The sequence below is a fragment of the Cygnus olor genome, chromosome 1, assembly GCF_009769625.2.
Source record: "Cygnus olor isolate bCygOlo1 chromosome 1, bCygOlo1.pri.v2, whole genome shotgun sequence".
Lineage (NCBI taxonomy): Eukaryota > Metazoa > Chordata > Aves > Anseriformes > Anatidae > Cygnus > Cygnus olor.
This window is the reverse complement of record NC_049169.1, coordinates 56791837-56802684: the sequence shown is the minus strand read 5'-3', so window position 1 is coordinate 56802684 and position 10848 is coordinate 56791837. Positions and strand designations below refer to the sequence as shown.

Sequence of the window (10848 nt, the reverse complement as noted above, 5' to 3'; positions counted from 1 at the left end):
TTAAAACATCAATATTTCTCTTCTGTGCCAAAATAAATTTCTGACAATAAACTGAACATTCTATGATAAATTGTGTTGAATTTTACATGGGTTTCTCCTGGAATTCAGTTGTACTTCTTGACACAAAAAGGTAAACATTAATACCGGGTCTTAGATAGTACTATGCTATAGTACTAGGTCTAAGAAAAGTTGAAGGAAAGGGGTGTTTTCCTCTATTTGTTTACCTTGAACCTCTGAGAAAACTTTCTGTAGATTTTCTGTTTTACCATTGCTGCCAGTTACTAATTTTCCTTTGTTATGACTTAGTCATTTAGATTTTTTTTATTTGTTTTTAGAATAGTGTTTTTAATAGAAGGAATGGTGGTTTTAAAACCATAAAAACTAAGGAAGAGTAAACATGATGCGGATTTAATTTTATGAAGTTAAACTGAAATCAGATTTAGTTGGGACTTACTAAGATGGTGGTCAAGTCAATTTCGTATTTTTACTTGTAGAAATAATTGCTTACTATTTTGCTAATCTCACTCATGCAACTCAAAAGACTATTTTGCACTCCATAAAGTTAATGCCAATGTTTCCAGAGTTTTCAGTAATGATTAAGTACATCGTATACAGTAACAAGTGCTGCGTTTGAAGTGGTACGGTTTTTTGTTGTTGTTTGTTTTCTAACAAAGGAATCTTCACACCTATGTTATCTGCAGTGAAATCCTGGATAAATGTACAGTAGCATAACTAGTCTGTATTAACATGTATCTTTCCATTTACAGAAACTTTTGGTGAAGAAAAGCAGCACTCAACAAACTTTGAAGTAACTTTAAACTTCCCTATCTAGCAACGTGAAACTGACCCAGGTACTCTTAAACACAAATCAAGGTATGTTGAAGTCAGTGGAGCAGCTGCAGTGATTTCTGTGGTATTCAGTCTCTACTATCCTTTGTGTCCCAGTCTGTGTTCTGGGAAAATATATATATATGTATATACATATACGCACAATTTTATGAAGTTTCATTTCAGTAATTTCTCTTTGCTTCATCTCAGCCCCAAAGTACTGGGTACATCTCTCTCTTGTTGCAATCTATTTTCTTTTGTTACGCTTCTCCAATTATTGCCCTGCAGTATGAAAGCTAAATAAAATTATGACAAGACTCAACTGAGTTGTAGACCTATATAATTAATATCTGCTATCCTTACTAGATAAAAAAGCACAGTGTATTGCTCTTCCACTCTTAGCCTTACACATTTAGATTTTAATTTATCTAAGGACATCTGTCATTTCTCAGGTGAAAATGAGGATGCTCTACCTGATCAAAACAAGACCTTTTGTTTCCATTAGAAGCACCTGCCTTATACATGGAAGGTTGAATTGTTTTCAGAATAGCTTCATTAACTTCTGAAAGTGTTACCAATACAGGCCTCCCCAGAGCCAGGATGCTAATTAGAAGGAAAACTGGCCTTACAGTAGTTGAAGAATTCTGTCTTCTTTAAAAGAGCGAGAAGGCTCATTCAATCGACAGTGTGTTTCTGCCAGAAGGCAGAAATAACTGCCAGTTATATAAACTCAGAGAATACCTGTGACAAATGAGTAATTCCCACAGTCAAATAGCCTCTTCAGACAGCCAACAACAGTAAGCCTTCTGATGATTAAGTAAACAGCGTTAAGATGTCCATCAACTTCCATGCAGTCCAAGCAATGTCCTTTATGGCCAACTTCATCTGTCAGCTCCAATATTCTTAACTCAGTGAGTTAAGCATGTTTGGAGGGTGCTTTGATTGCTTCCTTAGGCACCTAGAGTAGCAGCAACACATCTGGCTGTCACATACATGCTGATTTTATATTAAAGGTCTCGTAAGTCTGACCAAAAAAAATACTTACACATTCCTAAAGAATAAGTGTAGATGTAGAATGTAAATGAACTGAAATAGATGAATGATAACATACATCTATTACAAGCTAATGGATTGTATCAATATTTGTTAAAATAATTCTAAATTTTGTATCAATGGCCAGGCCTCTACAATCTGGATAAAAATGCCTGAATTAAAAATAGAGAGTGTACGGAAATAAATTACCCCAAATTTACTTAAAAGTCACTACCAAATGAGTCAAATAGGAATACTTTTGAACAAAACAAATGACCATAATTATCAGTCAGATCTAGAATTTCTGTATTTCCCCCTCTCCCACCGTACGTGAGGGCCGTACTTTTAAACATTTCCTAGAGGATTTTTCTGGAAAGAAGAAAGTGCATTTTAGCTGCTGCTGTTCAATGAAGGGAGGGTAAAACAAAACCCAGATCCTGTTTAATGACACAGGCTTGTTTGCTTTGTGGTCATCCCAACAACTAGACAGCACGATGTAAGAATTTTTTTTGGCAGTTTTACAAAATTGACAGAACGAAGTCCACTTCCACGTTCTTGTTAGACAAAAAAAAGCACAACGAAAGTTTATGTATCTTATTTCTGAATATGAACAGGAACTGTAATCTAAACAGACAAGCATACAAACATGAACTCATCTAGTGGCAACAAATGGTGTGTATCTCAGAAGCGTACTGTTAATAAACTAAAAGGTTCCTTTGGCAGGGCTGAGATGCGACGGTGAGCAGCATCCAGCTCTCTGTAGCCAAGACTGTCAATGCTAAAGGAAGTTTCTGTGTTCTTGCTGGCATTTGAGAAGTTGTGAACTATGATCTGGGCTTGCTACATTGGCAAAAGAATAGGAAAGGTCACCCCATCTCAACAGTGAAACTGTCAGTAACAAAAGGATAATCCTTTTCAGTCTCACCAGCAGTTACAGAGAAGTTGATGCTAAGGTCAAACAACAAGGCAAGACCAATACTAGCGCCAATGAACCTGTCAACATTACACACCTTTTCTTTCCCAGAGAAGTATTTTAACACTTCAATATTCAGTGATTCAGATGGCATCTTGACACAGTTGGGCTTTTTCATTGATTCTTAGGTGAAACTAAAGCTGTTAGACATACTAGAGGCCAAGCGACAATGTGGGCTCAGAAACAGGACAGTCCTTCAAAGTCTGAAGGTGACATTGAAGAAACCCAGCAACAGATACAAAAAAGCCCAACCAATTCAGTTGGTATTATACACTCTGTGCGTGTATTTGCTTCTCTGAACTTGGCAACCACAGAGGTGCTGGCATTGCTACTTACTCTAAGATTGCAGTCGGTATCAGATTGTGTGCCGAGGAAGAGAATAAGCTTTTACTATCATGGGTGGTATCAGAATTCACAGTTCCTGTAGTACCTCAAAAAAAAAAAAAAAAAAAAAAACAGATCAAACAAAGTTTCCAATGAAATCAACATGTACTTAAGTCAGTTAAAAGAATTTTATCTACAGATAGTGAAAATAATTTTAAATACCGCTTCTCCAATGCACAAGATCACAGCACTATAATCAGAAATTAGGCTGGCATGGCCCCCTTTGTCTATGTTGACAGTATTTCCAAGTGTGCTGCCTTATTGTTTCTATGCCAGATGATATTAAAGTAACTCCAATGAAAAGAAACGACTCAAAATTTCTCCAGAACCAGGCTTGATGCCAATGGCTTTTTGAAACTCTTTTCCCACCTTCTTCCACTCAGAATAACCAAAGGCAAAATAGATGCAGCCAAGATAAGTAATCATCATTAGGAGACACTGTATTTTCTTACCTTTTCTCAGATTAAGATGAAAAAGATGCAACTTCTTGAGAACAAGCTTTATGGCAAATTCAGCGTTATCTCTACTATGGCAATTAGTACGCTGTAGTATAGGAGAATGACACTTTTCTCAATTAGCTCATTGAAAGGAAGGACTAGTCTCCTGTCCTTTTTGTACAGGATAATCTGCTACAAGTTTCAGAGGTGGTAGTCAGCTGCACATTACTGGGTGGTCAGCAACTAGACTCTCAAAGCTAGTGATGGATTTAAGGGATCAACTGAGAATTCTGCTAGGGAACAATGCCGCTACTACGTGGACACAGGTGGAGTTTTTCTTATGTAAACCCTTAAAAATCACTGTGTGATTAGTAGAGGCTTGATAAAGGGGACAGCTGCATCTTCAAAGAATCTATACTCATAAGGTGAGCTTACACCTCTTGTTCTTTCTAGTGTTAGCTAGTCTAATACAACAGCTATGAAAGCTCACCCTCCTTTGAATTTTTTTGAATCTACTTATCCAAGACAGCAAGTGATATTTTTTCTTTTCTATGCATCACTGCAGGAGCAAAGCAGTTTTTCTGAACTGATTCCCCTGGCTACTTGAGTCCTGGTAGGGATAGATACTGCAGCTAAGAATGGAAAGTTTATTTCTTCCATGGGACACAAAAAGAAAATGAGAGATTTGATTGGGAGTTGGGATACAAGCTGAAAAACAGGATTGCGTGGATGAAAAAATCTGGCATGGGTAAGAGAGGTGAAGATACTGAAGAGTGCCAAGAAGTCTACAACTGACCTTTTTGCACATCAAATAAAGTACAGGTCTGGCAAAAATCACTGTATTGTGTGATTAGGAATTGTAATCTGAAAAAAAAAAGGGGGGGATTGAATTCAGGTTGAAGAATGTAGTTCTCATTTCCTAATCTTTGAGTACTTTGCAACCGTAACAGTATTTTATTAATGTAGTTTGTAAGGCTGGATATTACAGAAGAACGGACACTATAGAGTTTTAACAAAGTATTGCTTCAAACTTGTAGTATCAGCATCACTCAAAAATGCCTGTATGAACAAGAAGCTTTTTTTCCCCCTCCTACTTTCTTTCTAGTGATAAGATTTATAGAAAAAAATAGGCACAAGTAAGAGTCAGATGCCAGGGTAGATGTCTTTTATACTACTGAAGGTCTCCACTCAGAATATGACACCCTCAAAGCATTTGTACTTGTTGTAAGCTACAGTTAGAACAGGTTTCTGCCATCAGATGTTGGGTTTTCTCCTGAAATAACTCACAATTTCTGTTCTCCCCTTCTGAGTACTTTTGAATAAGAAACTGGGGTTCTAATGAATTGTGTTTTTGAAGAATTATGCCTGACCACATCAGTGTAGTAAGGCATGAATGATCCCATCCAACAGTATATACATGGTGAAGGCTAGATACAAGTGACACTTGCATGACAAATTGGGTGCTATAAGATACAGCTGTCATGGGTTCACTCCCATCTATCTGTTCCTTTGCCTCCATAGATTGTTTTATATACTAGTAATCAGGTGCACACAGCAATTGTTTTGCCTCCATAGATTAATTTTTATATACTAGTAATCAAGTGCACACAATTCTTTTAATACTCTTACCCACTACTGTTGAGTTCCTACTGTAATAACATTTGTTTTATTGACACTTGGAGCAGATTTGGACTCAGAACAAAGAAAGTTGTGGCCTGCCCTTCCTGCAGTAACTAATAGCAGGATGTCCATACGAGTGACTTTAGGTGACAAAACATCAAATCCAGCAGAGGTGCAAACAGAGCATACTGTCTTAAGACATTAGAAGAATGATTTGAAAGAGGAATTATATCAGCTAAATTAATATCACATTCCAGGGGATTTTGTAGACCTATGCTCCTTCTGCTAAAAAAAAGTGGTAGCCTTTAGGGAAATACTAATTTTCAGATTCCTTTGCTACAAAGAGCAGCCTCAGCAGAGGGACATGCTTGAAGCCAGTTGTCAAAAAGTGTTTGGATTGGCCAGAGTGCTTGAGACTTCAGAAATATGGATGACATGCCTCAGATGCACAGTGCAAGGGAGTTTCAGTATGATTTACATCTCTGATATAATTGATGATCAACACGTTACTCTGGAAACATCCTTTAAAGAAAATTTCAATAGACCCAATCTCCAGACTGACTGGTAACTGCTATTCTGTGCCAAGCTTGCTAAGAGGGTACTCTCTGTCCTGGCGTCTTAACATATATTGGGCTGAATAACATCCCTTGAATGACAGGATTACACAACAAGGTCAGTAGCTCCACAGCTCCATATTTGCCAATTAGTTTTGATGTAAGCGTATCTATATGTTCTGTCTTTTCTTTTGATATCCTCTTCTTCCCTTACTTCCATAAACAAAAGTTTAAAACTCAGAAGAGAATGTTTGCTGACCCTGGGGCATCTGCCTTTCTCTGGAGACAGAAGATGGTTATCTCAAGACAACATGTCAACTTCATCCCCCTTAGCAGGCTGCTAACTCTACACATCTGAAAGCAACATGCATGCTTCCATTGGGAGCACATCATTTCATCAGGAACAGAAAGATATAGACTTATTTTGTAACACAGGATGAAGTGGGAAGAACAGATTCAGTAGGACAACTAGTTAATTAAATTCTAAGAAATACAAAACTGAAAATACCCTGTCTCCACTAGTTTAAATTCACACCTACTGTCCGAGCAGGAGAGAGGAAACAAATCTCCTTCAGCATTCAAAACTCCATCCATCTCCTGAGTACTGAGCACCAAATCTTCACCTGGCAGATGTCAGCAGGCAGCACTGGAACCTTAAAATATTCCTGAAGGATCCATTCTTCAACACCAGACTGCCACAGCTTGAGTGTCAAAGCCCCAGATGACTGTCAGCATTACTTGAGGGCAAGCAAAACTGCTTGGGGGCTTTGCACAATGTTGTCAACCTGACTGGGTCATCAAGCAGCCCAACCCTTCTGCAGATGGGTAGAGTACAATTAATTCCTTAGCCTCTTCCTGTTGTTCCTGTGCTTGTTACCGGCTCTGCCTCAAGTACTCTATCAAGCCTGTTGCTCTCCTGAGACATATATTAGGTCCTGATGGACCATATCAGCAGTACATTGGCTATTTAAACCTTTGGGGGGAGGGCAGTCTCAAAGCAGACCAAACACAAATAACAGTACTGAGTGGACTTGGAGGGAGCAGTGAGCGAAGAGAAAGGAACCCAAGAGAGTTACTTTATGTAACTATTATATGGTTAGGTGAAATAAATACAGCAGTACACCAGGCTGGAATGCAAGTGGTGGAAACGTGGGCACAAATGTCTTTTTGGCTGTTTAAGTTAAGGCTGTTAATGAGAAAAATTATATAGCTTCTAATTGGCATGCACATTGAAAACTATGCCCCATAGAAATGGAAAATAGATTCTTAACCTCCTGTGTGACATGAATCCAACTGAACAGGACTCAGAGGGAGAGAAAATTACAAGTGTTCTAGCAGCCACCACAATTTATCTTGAATAGGTTCTTTATATTTACATGTTTTTGTGATGTCAAGCTGCAGGAGCTTAAGAATTTTCTAGAGCTTGTAGCAAGCGCCATGACACAGCGGAGATCTGAGACACTTTTCAGCAAGATCCAAGATCCCATCCCTAGCCTTGCTGAGTCACCATAGACCGTGGGTGCTGAGACCACGAGTCTGAAAAAGCTGTGCAGGCACGCTAAACACTGCATGCTGCAAGTTCTCCCAGAAAAAACAATGCATTTATAAGAATATGAAAACTTTTGCAGCAGACCAGCCCCAAGAACAGACAAGGTAAGCTGTGGTCTAGGACAGCAGAATAGCTATAGTCCACAGGTTGCTTTGTCTATGGCCAGAACTGTGGTGAACCAGGTTGGTTCCCACTACCACAGCTGCCACCACCCAGAGAAGAGACAGGATATCTGCTGTGATGTCCACTGCTGGAACTGGGAGGTCTCTCCAACACTGCTGTGTTCAACAACATGCTACCCACCCTCTTAGAGGTGCTGGAGCTGGAGACTTCTGTTTTTCCATATGGTCTCCAACCTGTCCCCATCTAATCCATTTCCCTTGGTGGTAGAAGCCCAGTCCTTAGTCCTGCAGCTTTGAGGCAGAAAGATTGCATTTTGCACATGTTGTGAGATTGTTGAGCTAGCCATGCTTTGCAAGAGTGGTCTTTGCAAATATATAGAAATCCCCTCTGATTCCATCTATCTGTCCTGTTCAGCTCTTTGGTAGTTTTTGTTGAACAAAAGTACCCTAAGAGATTTGGCCTGGTGGAAGGTAACCCTATCTGGGACAATACAGGAACAAAACATGGGTGGAAATCAAGTGTGCATGCACCATTTATCATAATTAGAGATTATTTGGTAGTATCACTACATCTGTACACTTAAATGCCTTTTTAAAATACATATACACTAAGCTCTTCCATCAAGAAATGCTACCTAAAGTTGTTGCTCTTAGGTAGTTCTGGGCAAGAGAAGTGATCTCATACAGCACTATTCGTATTCCATACAACTAAACTCACCATTCTAAAAAGCAACAATCTAAACAACTTTCTGCCCCCTGAGTAGGCAGTTCCATAAATTCTATAAACCTTCTCACATCACATACACACAAAACTTGGGTCTCGTGTTCCAAATCATGAGGCTTGGTGAATGAGTGATGCACAACCACCTTCCAGAACTTCAGGGTTTTCACTAAAAGTGTAGGTGAGGTATCTCTCATCAGGCACCAAATCCCACTACTATTTTTTTGGTAGGATGTTCCCTTACACTTACCAGACCCTTTATTTGAAGGGAGAATTAATGGGTCTGAATTGATTATCACAGTCATTTCAAAAGGGAATCAAAAGATGCTGTAATCAAGAACCAGTTAGGTGGAATTTACTACTTTGCAAAAACATTGTTCTGGGTAATGAGCTCTTAAGTAGTAATTCATATGCAATGCATACCTAGTTTTTCAGTTTGACACATATTCTCCTCGGGGGGATGGGGGTGGTGAGAAAAATCAACGTGAGTTCTGTACTTCTGTAGTTACGAGAATCTTTTCTACATTTTTGAAGTGTTCGCTTCATGTTTCTGGATCCCCTTATTTCGATAAGGCAGAAATTCACAGGTGCAAGTGGAAACATCTGGGCAGTGGGAGGGAGCAAAAGGTAGCCAACATAAAGAACAATTGTGTGGAGCACAGGCAAGACACTGAAATTCTTCACTGCCTTTTTTCTTTAATGGCTTGTGTTGGTGTGGTTTGCAGTCTGAAAGCTTTAACTCCCTGTTAATGCAGGTTCTTCTGTAGGAATATATACACGCTTAAGTGCTCATACTGTTTTTGGCAGTGAACATAAGCAACTTTTTTTTGTTTTTAAACACCACCATTCTCTAAAAAGCATGGAGAATGCCTATAAGAGGGTCTTTTCCTTTGACAAAAGGACAACCTGATTAGAATACTGTAAAGTCTCCATACACATTTGGCATCTTTTATGGGACAAAACTAGAATCTAAGAATTCAACACCTAAGATGGTGATGGCAACCAAATGGTGGAAAGCAAGAAATTGCCTGTCTGATGACTTTTTCATGAATCCTTCAGAATTAAACGGCAATGCTAGCTGAGAAAGAGCATACAGGAAGGAAAGAAGAATGTCTGCCAAGTATGAGAGTATTGTTCCCTTCCTTACAGTTATGACACAAAGCCAACATTGCAGCCATAAGCAGAGACAGGTTGGTGGAAGAACAGGAACACTGACAGATACTCCCAACCTCTTTCAGAGACCAGGTGCCTGAGCAAAAAGATAGCCTTTAAATGCAAGTCCCCAAAAGGAAATAAAGCACTACTGAAGAAGTGGTAAGGATTGAGAAGAGCCAGGCTGCTTCATGATGGAGGATGAGTGAGGAATCAAGATTTGTCCATGCAGACAGGGCATTGACCCAAGTGCAGTCCTCTAGTACCTTGCATGGTGAGCAGGGCAGGGTCAGTAATAGCAACAAAGATCCAGTGACAATCTGAGGTAAGGCAAGGTGATGAATCAGCTCCCAGGTCCATCCAGGCAGTCCAGTCAGGAGTAGAGGGAATTGCAGCTGGAGATGAAGCTATGAGATAGATCAGAGGTCTAGGCAGAAAACAGGAGTAGGCATGGATAAACCTATCCCATAACTCAAAACAGAAGTAGGTTCCCAGACCTGAGCTTAAATAGAGCTGGGCCTTAGGGAGACAGTGGGTAGGGTCCCATGTGAGGCTGGTTTGGGCAATTACGACCTGTTAATGTACCCAGGGCCCTGAGGAGAAAAAGGAAAATGGCTCTTCCCTTTGTTTCTGTGGTGTTATATGTCTCTCTTCTTGCTGGGAAGTAGTAATATGAAGCGTGTGTTTATGGTTCATCAGAACAGCAATAACCACTGTCTCAGCTGCAGTCTTTCCAAAAAGGATAGAGAGATGTCTGTAGATAATACATATATTAAAAAAAAAAAAAAAAAAAAAAACAACAACACCAAAACACTACCCCAAAGTCAGTAAAGACTATAAGACCAAGAGCAGAGGAAAGAATTAGACTTACAAATGGGGTAAAGGAGAGGTGAATTCCTGGGGGGGAGGAAAATAGACTTCCAGAGAAAGCATTAAGAATATGTGAGGCGAAAAAAGCAGGGAGAAGGGTGTGGTAAGGAGAAGAGATTGCAGCATAGTGAAGGACAAGGTGGAGGTGGACAATAGAGCCAGAGACCTCTGCAAAAAAAATAAAAGGAAAAAAAAAAGGAAAAAAGAATGAAGGAAGAAGAGATTTTACTGTTTCGGAGAACTGAAGGAAGTAATTAAAATTTTACAAAAATGAAAGCTGGGAGAAGATGACAGAGATGAAGCAGGGAAGACTAAAGTCATCTCCTGAATTACAGCCCACGGACCATCCAGTGCACTGAATGGCTAGATCAACAAATCTTATCCAATTTGTGAAACATTTAAAATATCTTTAAATTCATAACCTCTTCCTTGAAAATGCAGTACACTTTCTATACCACTAAAGAAGTGCCTCACAACTAGAAACAGTAATTAACTATTGAGCACAACTGTCCCATCAGTAACCAACTTGAATAGAGAGACTAGAAAATGTGATGACAGGCAGTAGAACATTAACGAGTAAAAAAATGTCAATCCTATAGACATTAA

At 39.3% G+C, this 10848-nt stretch overlaps 1 long non-coding RNA gene across 1 annotated transcript; it reads right to left on the bottom strand.

The window, feature by feature from the left end:
• Nucleotides 1-335: 335 nt before the first annotated feature.
• Nucleotides 336-10363, bottom strand: LOC121071352. Its single transcript, XR_005820549.1, has 3 exons — nt 9639-10363; nt 3170-3263; nt 336-1786 (listed from the first exon to the last, which is right to left on the bottom strand). It is a non-coding gene; the product is annotated as an uncharacterized LOC121071352 (long non-coding RNA).
• Nucleotides 10364-10848: the final 485 nt, after the last annotated feature.